At 47.4% G+C, this 14978-nt stretch overlaps 1 protein-coding gene across 1 annotated transcript in view; it reads right to left on the reverse strand.

The window, feature by feature from the left end:
- Positions 1-14978, reverse strand: part of LOC137528776 (complement factor B-like) — a 219292-nt gene that overhangs the window by 17879 nt on the left and 186435 nt on the right. The window lies entirely within an intron of this gene.

Below are 14978 nucleotides of genomic sequence, written 5' to 3' on the forward strand. Positions count from 1 at the left end.
AGTTACCAGATGACCAAATAGTTTTCAGGAAGATAACAAAAGATAAAAGGTATTATTTTTTACAAAACTTTGTCTTTTTCTACCTACTGGAAGATTACATTAATGCCAACTTTTTTGCTGCAATTTATATAATAGTCTAGGCTAGCAACACGTCTGTACAGAACTATGTAGGAGATACCAGTCCACCAAGGCAAACAACTGGAATTGTCAAGTTACCATATTTGCTTTTGTGCACAAGTAATATTGCTTCAAAGTACAGTTTATCTGCTCTGAAAACTGCCATTGCATTTCATTCATAGATTTTAATATATGAATAAAGCAGCTTTCTAGTGAAAATGTCTCATCTGTCTCTGCTTGTCAGTTCAGTGGCTGGCTGTAATTAATAGTAACAAAAGAGAAATGGAAACAAAAGATAATGTTATCATCTCTGCAAATTTGGATCATAAGCTGAAGGAGCTTGCCCCACAGAACAAAGGGGATTGATTCATTAAGCTGCCTTGCTAGAGCAACTTAATTCAACCCCAAAGTGCTGTGTTTAACTGTTTGAATGACTACTTTAAGGCCCGGTTCACATTAGCGGTGGCTATCCGGAATCGCCGTGCCGGAGCCGCACCGCATGCGGAACGGACGAAACGGACGCACGGCATAGCAATGTAAGTCTATGCCACCGTTCACATGCGTCCGTTTCGTCCAGACCGGAGCCGGACCGGATCCGGCGTCCGTTCCAACATGCGCTATTTTTTGGTCCGGCTCCTCCGGCAGCCGTATCCGGGGCGGAGCCGGACTGCACCATCCGGCCAATACAAATCAATGAGAACCGGATAGCGCACAACACACTGGCTAAAAATCCGGATGTTCTACCCAGGGCCGGGCCGAGGCATAGGCTGGAGAGGCTCCAGCCTCAGGGCGCAGTGTAGGAGGGGGCGCAGAATTCATTCAGCTGTCATTCCTAATTGTGTTTGAAGCAGAAAGAAATAAGAAAAGGGCATACATAGCAGTGACTGCAAGCCAGATAACTAGATATTAAGGTGTTGGGGAGGTTGTGGGCCCTGTGGCACCTCTTAGTCTAATAGCAATCAGTGTGTGATGGCTGGGGTGGCAGGGATGGGGGGCGCACTTTGGTGTCTCAGCCTTGGGTGCTGGAGGACCTTGTCCCGGCTCTGGTTCTACCCCACTTCCTATGAGGATTGTTGCGGCGATATTGGATCGGGGACACATGGGCAAGCATTTTGGAGTGGAGCAGCACGAGCTGGAGATGTTGGCAGCATGTTGGAGGTGGAGGTGAGTGCTAAACAGCAGAGGGCCTGATTCCACAGGTCCCCCTTCTGCTGACCTCCCAGACCCCAACATTTTTTTTGTTTTTTACGTAACTTTTGCCAAACGGATCCGGATCGCATCCTGATGAACACCTGATGCAACCTGACCGGATCCGGATCGGATCCGGATCAGAACCGTACGGATCCGATCCGGATCCGGTCCGGATCCGGTCAGGTCATCCGGTCCGTTTGGCAGACAACCGCAAGTGTGAACAGTGCCTTAGGATGGAAGCGATTTTCCCCTGTAGTGCTCCTCCCATTCATTCGCCAATAACTAACTTTATCGCTACTTATCACACCTAAATGATCTATTTCTTGTTTTTTTCCAAAAATTAAACTTTTTGGGGAGTGATACTTGCTTTCAGTAATTACTGTATTTTCTATGCATTTTCTAGGGAAATACAAGAAAAAAAAACCACCACAATTTCTCCAATTCCATTCCTTATAGTTTTAACATAAACAATGCTACTATAAATAAAACCCACACATTTTATTCACCAAGTTGTCCCAGCTATCACAACATTTAAATTACTGTATGTTTCTAGTACAATGTATGGCGACAATATATTATTTGTAAATAAAGCTGTATTTTTTTCTGTTTCTACCCCATCAATAACTAGATGGTGGCGTTTCTGAAAAAAACACATGATGTTGACTTTGTGCCTGATTGGCTCTATGTGGCTCTGCCCACTTTGCCAAATTATAATCCCAGTCACCCAGTGTGCCAAGTTTGGGAACTCTGGCTTTACTACTGTGAGAATTACAGCTTTGTACTTTCTCATTGAAAAAATTAGGAAAATCTGATTGATTGTGGCTCCGCTCACTTTTTTGGGTCCCCAAAATGTGACCGAATAATAATAACTAGCCAACCCGCGTCGTAGCATACGCCGCATCTATCTATCTAATAGAGTACGTGCCTCAACCTTGAAGCAAGAAGAAGTAGGCTTTCCATGAGAAAATGTATGCGTGCTCAAACACCAAGTTTAACCCTAGCAAGTCTGGCTTTGCAAATCCGGCTTAATTGGCTATTCATGAGGCAATGCTCATGCAAATATGCATTTGCTTTCGCATGCCAAACTATGCAGGGTCAAAAAACCAATACTGCAAAGTGCTCTCTCGCTGCCTGGGAACCACAGCGGCACCCCGGAGTGGGAGGCTGGGTGGCGCAGCTGCCCCCCCCCCAAGCGTGGCCAGCGCTGGGGAGAGCCGTCCGCACCCACCTCCTAATATTAAAAACAGCCACTTACCTTAACGTCCATTGGGTTCTGCTACATGCGCATTAATTTTCTCATGGAACGCATTTTGTGCAATTTGTATCCTTTGGAGGCAGGTGGTGGATGGCTTGCTCCGGTGGTGTGAACCCTGGAGTGAGTGCGCCTGTCCTCCCCCCCCCCCCCCTCTGGAGTGCTGTATGTGAGCCAGCCCTGAGCTCTAAAGCTCGGGGTGACCCATGCTTCTCTCCTTTCTCATGTGGTGCCCCCAAATTAATGCGCATGTAGCAGAACGCAATGGACGTTAAGGTAAGTGCCTGTTTTTAATATTGGGAGGTGGGTGCAGACGGCTCTCCCCGGCGCTGGCCAAACTTGGGGGGGTCGTCCACGCCACCCAGCCTCCCCCTCCGGGGTGCCGCTGTGGTTTCCAGGCAGTGAGAGAGCCTGGGACCCTGCGGTCCCCCCAGTTGTATAAAAAGGGGGCATTGGGAATCCTCCCCGTGGCGCTCCTGGAGGCCTGGAGCACACCAAAAACTGCTAGCAGATCCGCAAAATGCTAGCAGATTTTGAAACGCTTTTTCTTATTTTTCTGTAGCATTTCACCTAGCATTTTGCGGTTTTGTAAAGCGTTTTTGGTGTAGTAGATTTCATATATTGTTACAGTAAAGCTGTTACTGAACAGCTTCTGTAACAAAAACGCCTGCAAAACCGCTCTGAACTGCCGTTTTTCAGAGCGGTTTGCGTTTTTCCTATACTTAACATTGAGGCAGAAACGCATCCGAAATCCAAAAAAATGCCTCACCTCGGGAGTATGCGTTTCAGCAAAATGCCTCCCGCTCTGGTGTGCACCAGCCCATTGAAATACATTACCCAAGCGTATCCGCAGCCGCAAGTGGTTCGCAAAACGCTGCCGAACCGCTCTGGTGTGCACTAAGCCGGATAGTGCTAATGTAGCATGTAGCAGGGTGACTGCTTTGTGGTATTGGTTTGTGCATGCATTTGCATGAGCATTGCCTCATGAATATCCAATTAGGCCAGATTTGCAATGTCAGACTTGCTAGGGTAAGGCCTCTTTTCCATGGACTGTGAATAGGCAGTGAAATGGCTCTCAAACTCTCACAACTGCTCACTGCTGCCTGGTAACTGCTCACTGCTGCCTGGTAACTGCTCGCTGCTGCCTGGTAACTGCTCGCTGCTGCCTGGTAACTGCTTGCTGCTGCCTGGTAACTGCTTGCTGCTGCCTGGTAACTGCTTGCTGCTGCCTGGTAACTGCTTGCTGCTGCCTGGTAACTGCTTGCTGCTGCCTGGTAACTGCTTGCTGCTGCCTGGTATCTGCTCACTGCTGCCTGGTTACTGCTTGCTGCTGCCTGGTAACTGCTTGTTGCTGCCTGGTAACTGCTTGTTGCTGCCTGGTATCTGCTCACTGCTGCCTGGTAACTGCTTGCTGCTGCCTGGTAACTGCTTGTTGCTGCCTGGTATCTGCTCACTGCTGCCTGGTAACTGCTTGCTGCTGCCTGGTAACTGCTTGTTGCTGCCTGGTAACTGCTTGTTGCTGCCTGGTAACTGCTTGTTGCTGCCTGGTAACTGCTTGTTGCTGCCTGGTAACTGCTTGTTGCTGCCTGGTATCTGCTCACTGCTGACTGATAACTGCTTGTTGCTGCCTGGTAACTGCTTGTTGCTGCCTGGTATCTGCTCACTGCTGACTGGTAACTGCTTGCTGAGCACACAGCTCAACAGTCCGTGGAAAAGAGGCCTTAAACTTGGTGTTTGATCACGCATAAATTTTCTCATGCAAAGTACTTCTTCTTCTTGTTTGAAGGTTGAGGCACTTAGGCCACATACACACATCAGACCATAGTCTTTTGAAAATGAAAGATCACAGACCAATCTTACCACCCTTCATGTAGTATGAGAGCCATACTCTACACACTCTTTTCTATGGAGCTGAACTCCACATCAGAAAAAAATCTTTGCAAGATGCTGCACACACAGATGCTGTACAGACACAAAAGATCAGTATCTGCAAAAGATCTGTTCCTGCCAAAAATCCATTCCTGCAAATTGCAATGATAGTCTATGAGATCTGCAGATCATCATACACACATGATTTAACTGACATGCATCTGCAGATCAGATCCACCAGGATGGATTTTCAGATCTGCAGATGATTGCTTGATCTTCAGATGAATGTCAGTTAAATCATGTGTGTATGATGATCTGCAGATCTCATAGACTATCATTGCAATTTGCAGGAATGGATTTTTGGCAGGAACAGATCTTTTGCAGATACTGATCTTTTGTGTCTGTACAGCATCTGTGTGTGCAGCATCTTGCAAAGATTTTTTTCTGATGTGGAGTTCAGCTCCATAGAAAAGACTGTGTAGAGTATGGCTCTCATACTACATGCAAGGGGGTAAAATTGGTCTGTGATCTTTCATTTTCAAAAGACTATGGTCTGATGTGTGTATGTGGCCTTAGTCTATTATATATATAGATAAGAAAATTGAGCTGAACTCGAAGAACAATATGTTGGCTTCTTCAAAGCCAACATAATTAAAAGCCCCTTATGTGCAAAAATAACATTCATATACCCTCATTACATACATATTTAAAAAAAAAAACCACACATCCTAAGGTAACTATTGAAGTATTTTTTTTTAAACTGCCACTATTGTTTTTATTTTTTGTAGCTATGGGGAAGGGTTAATAAGGTTTTATTAAATATTACATTTATTTATTTTAATTATTTTTACTTTATTTATTTTAAAAAACATTTTTAATTTTACTTTTTGGCCACTAGGTGGCACTACACACTATCCTAGTAGTTACCAGGAAGTGCTCAATCTTTTTTTTTTACTATGTTTGAAGTTTCAGTTTTATGAATCAACATGCCTCGTTATTCGAGGTATGTTGATTCATTCACAGAAGCGTAGGTTGGTTTGGGGAACACATGTTCCCCTTCACCAATCAATCCCCTGTAAGTGCCACCAGGAATGCACGTGCACCCACCGCAACATCACTGGATGCAGACACGCATCCAGATAGACTACAGTGGCTCCTATCTGGACAACTATAGTCGTCCAGATAGGATTAAGTGGTTAAAACAAACCTGTGAGTTGTGAAAGAATGTAAAAAAACATGCTAAGTGAATCTTCACCCCCTCCGCACATAATCTCTACCATTTTCACTGCACCGTTTCTTTTTCATTTTTTTAAACAAAATTTCCTTTCTAGGAAAGATGACTATGACCCCAAAACTACTCCTGGGTCATTATGCTTATCTTGCTAAAGGTGGGTACACACGTCAGATAAAAGTCTTTGGAAAATGAAAGATCACAGACCAATCTTACCACCCTTCATGTAGTATGAGAGCCATACTCTACACAGTCTTTTCTATGGAGCTGAACTCCCCATCAGATAAAAATCTTTGCAAGATGCTGCACACAAAGATGCTGTACACATGCAACAGATCAGTATCTGCAAAAGATCTGTTCCTGCCAAAGATCCGCTCCAGCAAAATGCATTCATAGTCTATGACATCTGCAGATCCCATACACACCTTGTTTAATGGCCATTCATCTGCAGATCAGACAATTATCTGCCGATCTGAAGATCCAACCTGGTGGATCTGATCTACAGATAATTGTCCGTTAAACAAGGTGTGTATGATGATCTGCAGATCTCATAGACTATGAATGCATTTTGCTGGAGCGGATCTTTGGCAGGAACAGATCTTTTGCAGATACTGATCTTTTGTGTCTGTACAGCATCTTTGTGTGCAGCATCTTGCAAAGATTTTTTTCTGATGGGAAGTTCAGCTCCATAGAAAAGACTGTGTAGGTATGGCTCTCATACTACATGAAGGGTGGTAAAATTGGTCTGTGATCTTTCATTTTCCAAAGACTTTTATCTGACGTGTGTACGAGCCTTAAGGAGTGCAACTGCTGGGAAGTGGGCAGAGTGAGAAGTGGGCGTGTTTTTGGTTGCACTGGGTGTGTTGTAGGCTTCCCATTGCCAATTATGACATAGAAGAGCTGCTGAAACTAATTAGCTGTATTGCTACATTAAGCTTGAACCTTTTGATCCACGGGTTTTTGAATACATAATCAAACTCTGATATGCAGAAGCGAATCTAGAGGGTTGCAGGCATGGCTTGTGCCATGGGCGCCACTGCACCATGGGGCGCTATGCCTCATACTCAGACCTCAGATAAGATTAATTGTTATCTGGGGAACATGGCTACTTAATTTCTGTATGTAGGGGTCACTCGGCTTAGTGTTAGAAAAGAGGGCAGAGAGGAAATAAGAAGAGATATTTCTCAAAAAGTAACTTCAGCAATATCCCGAGCCAAAAAACACAGGTAATCATAACACATGTACATGAGGAAAGGATGCTGTTTTTAGAGGGGAAGGGGGCTCTGAGGGGGGCGCAATTTCAGTGTTTGCCATAACAACAACAACAACAACAACAAATAACATTTGTAAAGCGCTTTTCTCCCGTGGGACTCAAAGCGCATAAGCATGGCTCCGACCATCGTGGTACAGGGGAAGAATTTTATAAATCTGGAAATGCCAGGCTAAACAGGTGGCTTTTCAGTCTGGATTTGAATAGCTCCAGGGATGGTGCTGTCTTTACTGGGTGTGGTAGGGAGTTCCAAAGAGTAGGGGCAGCATGACAGAAGGCTCTGTCTCCAGATTTTTTGAGGTGCACTCTGGGAGTGACCAAGTTTATAGAACTTGCTGATCTGAGGTTGTGAGAGGTGTGGTGCAGCTTCAGCAAGTCCTTCATGTATCCAGGGCCCAGATTGTGCAGGGATTTGAATGTCAGCAGTCCAATCTTGAAGAGTATTCTCCATTCTACTGGTAGCCAGTGCAGTGAGCGAAGGATCGGTGTAATGTGACAGTGGCGAGGCTGGTTTGTTAGCAATCTGGCAGCAGCATTCTGCACTAATTGCAGGCGACGCAAGTCTTTTTTGGGGAGGCCAGCATAAAGGGCATTGCAGTAGTCCAGCCGTGATGTGATGAAGGCGTGGACTAGGGTTTGAAGATCCTCTGGGGGAATCAGATGTTTAATCTTTGCAATGTTCTTCAGATGAAAGAAGGAAGATTTAACTACAGATGAAATTTGGTTTCTGAAACTCAATTCCCCATCGATTAGTACGCCAAGGCTGCGCACAAGGTTGGAGCTGTTTATGTCTGAATTCCCAATCCTGATTGGTGTTGCTTTAGGATAGAGCTGTTTTGATGGCGAGCACTGGCTTTGGACAAACAGGACCTCAGTTTTGTCAGCATTCAGTTTCAACCAGTTATCATTCATCCATGCCTGAAGCTCAGCTAAGCAAGAGTTTATTTTTGGGGTAGGGTCTGTTCCACCAGGTTTGAAGGACAGGTATAGCTGTGTGTCATCGGCGTAGCAGTGGTACGTCAGGCCATGTCGTTGGATAAGTGTACCGAGTGGCAACATGTAGATTGCAAACAGCAGAGGGGATAGGATTGATCCTTGTGGCACTCCGAATTGTAGAGGTGCAGGTTTGGACATTATAGGTCCTAGGGATACTCTCTGTGTTCTGTCAGTCAGGAATGATCTGAACCACTGGAGGACTGATCCACTGATGCCACAGTACTCCTGCAGTCTGTTAAGCAGGATTTCATGGTCAACCCTATGACAACTATGAGGTAGAAGCTTTGATCAATTTGTTTGAGGATAGCAAGAAGCCATAGCTCCCAACTGTCCCTCTGCCCCTCTTTCCTCCTCATTTGTCCCTCTTTCAGGACTTTGCCCCTCTTTCTATGTAAATATAAATAGTTTTCTACTAAAAAAATGTGTTTGACTCTAAACTTTATTCCCAGCCTTTAAATTGATATATTACTAATCTCAAAATGTTAGTATGAAGGAAAATGAACCAGGATAGAAAGGACCAGTGTGGTCTGAATTATAAAACAACATATTTTTCTCATGAAATCTTTATGGAATGCGTGACTAGGGGTGTGCTGGGGGTGTGATCAGGGGTGTGGCAGGGCGTGGCTTAAGTGTCCCTCTTTCTCATCTCAAAAAGTTGGGAGGTATGGGAAGTGTTTTCTTCATTATTATACAAAAAAAGGATAAACATGCTGCGCAAACTTGCATTGATTCCCTTCAGTCTCTGATCAATCAGGGAATATGCAAATATGGGAAGGTCTCTTTTTATGTTGTCTGTCTGGCAGAAGATTGTTTCTGTATGTTCTGCTTATGGTGGCCACTAATGATCCAATCTTTTTCATCCAATCTTACCATTTCTATGTAATGTAAGGAAACTGCCTATATTATCAGTTCAATATATTCACTAAATTTACCCTTCCACTGCATAGATTTGGTAAAATTGGATGAAAAAGATTGGATCATTAGTGGCCACCTTTACACTGTGAAAAATCAAGTCTGTGTCGATTTCATTTCTGAACAGGTTGATATGTACTATTGTTATCCGAAGAGATATAGAAAGGCACTTTTTGAATTCTGTTCAAAAGGTGCCCATACACTAACGCGATTTCCCGCCGGTAGACAGCAGATTCGATCAGTGATCACTGTGATCGAATCTGCTGTGAAATCAATAATGCGAATGCGGACCGATCGATCGCCGGCAGGCCGGGAGCGCATCGTTAGTGGCGATACAGCGACGACCAATGCAACATAACATCACATGTCCGGCCGGCACGAGTCCCCAGGTCTCTGCAGGCTCTCACCTCTTCCGGCGTCTCCTCTTCACTTCCTGTCCCGTCCTGTAAGAAAGCGAAGTTCAAACAGTAGAGAGCGCTCTAGTGTTTGAAGTTTCTGCTTGTGACAGGACGGTACACTGACAGGAAGTGAAGCGAAGATGGAGGAGTACGCTGGAAGAAATGAGACTGCGGGGACTTGCGCCGGCGCAACCTCCAGCGGTCTTGTCTCCAGTGCAGCCACCAGCCAATTAGGGAAATCTTAGCAGCTTTGTTATTCTTTACAAAAACACTCATTGGAAAGGATTTCTACAAAGAAGTCATCCAGCCTCCCTACTTGCTTGCACACTATTTGGCAGTTGGACTGAACAACTGGCATTTAGTAAGTGCTTTTAAAAATAAGGAAAAATCCTGAGAATCCCCTACAAGGCATGCACTAGTCCCAAAACTATCAGTTCTGTAAAGGGTTTACTGCTTACTCTTAATGACAGCGACATAGACGAAAAGTAATTGTACCAGCGGTCTCTGACCAGAGACCACTGGTACAATAACGATCACAGACAAATCACTAGCATATGCCTGCCACAACCGCCATCCATGCCGCATGCCAGGATCCTCAGGACATCCACTCTGCCGTCTCTAAGACGACAGAGTCATGTGAGCCAGTCATGAGCTGCTTTCATTGGCTCCTGACCGTGTCTATCAATGTAAGCCTATGGGAGTTGCTTACATTGATAGACATGGCCAGGAGCCAATGAAATAGGCTCCTGGCCAGCTCACAGGGCTCTGCCGTCATAGAGACAGGCAGAGCAAGTGAGCTGCAATGGGAGACGGCGGGGAGACAGTGGCGAGATCGGCGGGGGCACTGTAGGCACATGCCTAATAGCGCTTGATGATAGAAAGGCTGCTCACTCCCCTCCCAGAGCGCCCCTCTCCCTCCTTCCCTATGCAGAGTCCTGAGCACAATGCAAATGAGAGGCTACTCACCCTGCTCTTGACATTCCACTGAGGAGATCTCAGGGGCAACGTAATACTGAGGGTACCTCTGGCTATCTAATACTAAGGGGCACCTGTAACTGGCAATGAAGGGCAAAGGAAATAAAGGAGAAGTGATAGCTGGGCCAGCCCGCACACTTGTGGTACAGTTCGATGGGTGCTTGTAGGTTAATAGATGGCAAAGTGTAGGGTGCCAGGACATCTGTACCTATAGGCTCCTGGGATGAAAATCCGGGCCTGGGCGGAAGCGACAAAAACGGCAGATGCGCGCTGCAGCTGTGAATTGAACTCTATGCCCTGGCAGCCAGGTAGCCGTCAAAACAGGGTGTAGATTTCAATTAGCTTGGTTCTTAAGTAGTTAAATGAATTTCACTAGTCTGCAACAAATGTTCATTTTATTTACATTAGGGCTGTGGAGTCGGAATCAGAGTCGAGGAGTCAGAGCAATTCTGGGTACCTGGAGTCCAAGTTGGTGGTTTCATAAACTGAGGAGTTAGAGTCGGAGTTGGATGATTTTTGTACCAACTCCAAAGCCCTGGTAAGTATTGGACTAAGGCGTCAGAGTTGAGGAGTCAGTGTCAGAGCAATTTTGGGTACCTGGAGTCGGAGGTTTCATAAACTGAGGAGTCTGACAATTTTTGTACCAACTCCATTTATTCATATGCATACAAATGTATTTTAAAGGACTTCCGAGGCCAAAATGACGAAAATGACACTTTACCTTTTTATCTGCAGGATCCACGGTGGACGCCCTCCACGTCCTCCGCTCCGTACCGCTGTCGATCTAGACCTTTTAGTTCCCCCAGGGCTTGTCCCGACCCCACCGAACGGGTCACATCCATTCCACCCCTAAGATGGCCGCCACCTTGATCCGCGGCTGCGCAGTACGCTTTGCCGCGAGTGCGACTGCGCAGCCTTTAGCCCACCTCCAGCCGCGTAGTGGTTCCCGGCATCCTCCTGAAGCGTACGTCGGGCGCGGCTGGAGGTGGGCTAAAGGCTGAGCAGTCGCACTGGCGGCAAAGCGTACTGCGCAGCCGCGGATCAAGGTGGTGGCCATCTTAGGGGTGGAATAGATGCGACCCGTTCGGTGGGGTCGGGACAAGCCCTGGGGGAACTAAAAGGTCTAGATCAACGGCGGTACGGAGCGGAGGACGCGGAGGGCGTCCACCGTGGATCCTGCAGATAAAAAAGTAAAGTGTCATTTTCGTCATTTTGGCCTCAGAAGTCCTTTAAATTTTATAATTTGTCATAATAGTGGTCCTTTGAAGCCCTAGTTCAACCCACTGAGTTTCTGTTGGTATAGTTGAATGGGGGGGCTAAGCCATTGCTTGTGCAGCTTTCATAATAGTTATAATACAGAAAATTACTTTGGAACAGGGAGTCACATGATGCAGAGATACCACCAGTGTGTGAGTTTTTGACTCTCCATGGAGCTCAGGAAGGAGGGGGCGGGGTTAGCTCAAAGAAAAAGCCTTGCTAATATCCCTCCCCCAAACTTCCTCCTGTGGGTGATGATGGGATAGGTGAGGAATTTGGACAGCTAATAGATTGCTATGAAATATGGCCATCCAGCATCTGGCATTATCACAAGGACAGTCGCGTAGCTAGGGTATTTGACACCCGGTGCGGATAATTTACCGACCCCCCCCCCCAAAAAAAAGCGAAGCACGCTACGGCAAAAATGGGTGTGGCCATGACATCACATGGGTGGAGCTAACTGTAATGTAACTGTGTAACAGTAAGGCAGTGGGCTAATATAGGTAGCCAGAATAGTTGCCCCAGCATAAGTTAGATAGGTAGGTGCCCCCAGTATAGGTTAGTTAGGTAGGTGCCTCCAATATAGGTAGCCAGTATAGTTGCCATTAGTATAGGCTAGCTAGGTAGGTAAGTGCCCCCAATACAGGTTCGATAAGTAGGTACCCCCAGTATAGGTTAGATAGGTAGGTGCCCCCAGTGTAGATTACATACTGTAGGTAGCTGCCCCCCCAGTATAGGTTAGATAGTTAGGTGCCTCCAGTATAGGTTAGGTAGGTAGCTGCCCCCCAGTATAGGTTAGATAGGTAAGTGCCTCCAGTATAGGTTACATAGATAGTTGCCCCCCAGTATAGGTTAGATTGGTAGCTGCCCCCCAGTATAGGTTGGTTAGGTAGGTAGGTGCCCCCCCCCTCATAATGGAGGGGGGAGTCAGTCAAGGGGAGAGCAGCCCAACCTCTCCCTCCCTTCCTCTCCCCGGGCCGCCCTCCGTGCTCCCCCCTCCCACTGCAGACAGAGTTAGCGCAGGGAAGCGCTGTAAGCAGGGCCGTGCAGAGGGTCCTTAAGTGGGGGGTGCTCAAATTTAAAAAAGCGGCCTGGCAACATCTTCCCCCGCAAGCCCCCCTCCTCGTTTCTGGCTAGGGGGTATTGGTTGTCAACAGTGCTGAATGCAGATGCTGGGTGCCATGTGGGTTCTGGGTGTGAGTACAGAGTCTCATGTGGGTTCTGGCTATGGGTGCAGGTACTGGATGTGACATGGGTGCGAATACTTGGCACCATGCCTGTACTGGGTGCTGGTACTTTATGTGCGGGTACGGGTTAAGTGGGTGCTTGGTGCAGATAGTGGGAGCCATGTGGAGGCTGTGTGCAGGCGTGAGTACTGGGTGCAATTTTAGGCATGGGTGCAGATACTTATACCTTTTAAGCAGTATCAAGCAGACTTTGTGTCTCCTTCCAACCAACTGTTTTGGCGCCACCACCCTCAAATCAGCAGTGATAGGTGCCCACTGTTAGTGGGTTAGAGTGGGCACAGTGGAGCCCACTGTGGAGGCACAGACTCACCTTTCATTACTGGGACCTCTGTCCCTCTTGATCAGCACCCAAGCTTCTTTTCAGGCAAAGAAGAAGTGGTTACCAATATGCAGTGGTTGCTAAGCATTAGTAGATGCAAAACTGCAGTAAGTGCCAAGGTGCAGCGGGTGGTAAGATGCAAAGGTTCACTTTGTGCTAAGTTGCAGTGGGTGCCGAGATGCCAAAGTACAGTCTGTGTCAAGCTGCTGTGGGTACCAAGGTCCAGTTTGTATTGGGTGTTTATTTGCAGTGGGTGCTATGCAGTATTGGGTGCTGAATGAGTAGCAGATGGTGATAAACAATAGTGGGTGCCATGTGAGTGCTAATTGGTACAGGGAGACATGTGAGTGTTGGACATGAGTGAGTAGGGAGTGTCATGTGTGGTCTGGATGTGTGCCATGGTAGAGTACTCTCCCATATGGGTTCAGACCAAGGATGGGTACTGGGTGCTATTTGGGTCCTGGCCATGGACGGATACTAGGTGCATATAATGGCTTTGGAACTTGGTGACGTGCGAGTACTCTGCCATGTGGGTGTTGATTATGGGGGTATTTGGGTCTTAGATACAAATACTGAGTGGCTGTATGGGTGTGTATCAACTATCATGAAGATGTTGATTGCAGGTACTCAGTCCCTTGTGAGTTCTGGGTGCAAGTACTGGATGTGATAGGTGAGTGCTTGGTGTTTGTACTGGGCACTAAGTGGAGGCTTAGTGCAACTGTAACTACTGCAGATGAAACATGTGGGTGTTGTGTGCAGGTACTGGGTATCACATAGGTGCGAATACTTGGCGCCATGCCTGCACTGGGTGCTAGCTATGGGTGGGAATTGTGTGTTATGTGGGTTCTGTGTGCAGGTACTTTGGGTGCTAGTACTAGTTATGTGAGTGCAGATAGTGGGTGCCATGTGAAGGCGGTGTGCAGGTGTGAGTAGTGAGTGCCATGTTGGGACTGGGTGTAAGTACTGTGCCATGTGGTGTGGGTGTGAGTACTGGGTATCCGCTATAGGGTGAAGGGGTGCAGGTACTGGGTGTCATGTGGCTATTTGATGCAAGTACTAAGTGCCATATTGAGGCCGGATGTGAGTATTGGGTGCAGGGCGCAAGTACTGGGTGCTTGCTATAGTGGGGGTTACTGGTTGAGTGTAATGTGGGTGCTGAATATTGGTGGGATTGTTGTGGGTGCAGGGGGTGGGAGATCACTGTGGGTACTGCTATGAATGGCATAGTTGCTGCTAGGGGACGTAGAGCTCAGTGTGGGTGCTGGGGGAAGGGTAGGTCACTGTGAGTGCTGGGGGGGAGTAACTGTGGGTGCTGCGGAAAGTAGAGGTCAATATGAGTGCTGGAGGAGAGGGAGGTCACTGTGGGTCCTTTGGGAGAGGTCACTGTGTGTCTTGGGGGAGGTAGAGGTCATTGTGGGTGCTGGAGGAAGGGGAGGGCACTATGGGTGCTGCTGTGAATGGCATAGTTGCTGCTAAGGGAGGTAGAGGTCAGTGTGGGTGCTGGGGGAAGGGTAATTCACTGTGGGGGCTGTGGAAGGAAGAGATCAGTATGGGTGCTGGAGGAAGGGGAGGTGGACTGTGGGTGCTGGGATAGTCAGTGTAGTACTGAGGAGGGAGTGGATTCTGGGTGTTGGGAGAGGTCGCCGTGGGCGCTGGCTATAGGATAGATCACTGTAGGTGCTGTTTTTGGGTTGGGAGGTCCCTGTGGGTGCTGCAGGGGACAGGAAGGTAGCCACTGGGGGAGGGAAAGATCACTGTGGGTGCTGGGGGAGGGATAGGTCAGTGTGGGTGCTGGGGTAGGCAGGATCACTGCTAGAGCTGGGGAGGGAGAGGTCACTGTGGGTGCTAGGTGGAGGGAGAGGTAACTGTGGGTGCTAGGTGGAGGGAGAGGTCACTGTGGGTGCTGAGGGAGGGAGAGGTCTCTGTGGATGCTAGGTGGAGGGA

The sequence above is a fragment of the Hyperolius riggenbachi genome, chromosome 8 (assembly GCF_040937935.1).
Source record: "Hyperolius riggenbachi isolate aHypRig1 chromosome 8, aHypRig1.pri, whole genome shotgun sequence".
Taxonomy (NCBI): domain Eukaryota; kingdom Metazoa; phylum Chordata; class Amphibia; order Anura; family Hyperoliidae; genus Hyperolius; species Hyperolius riggenbachi.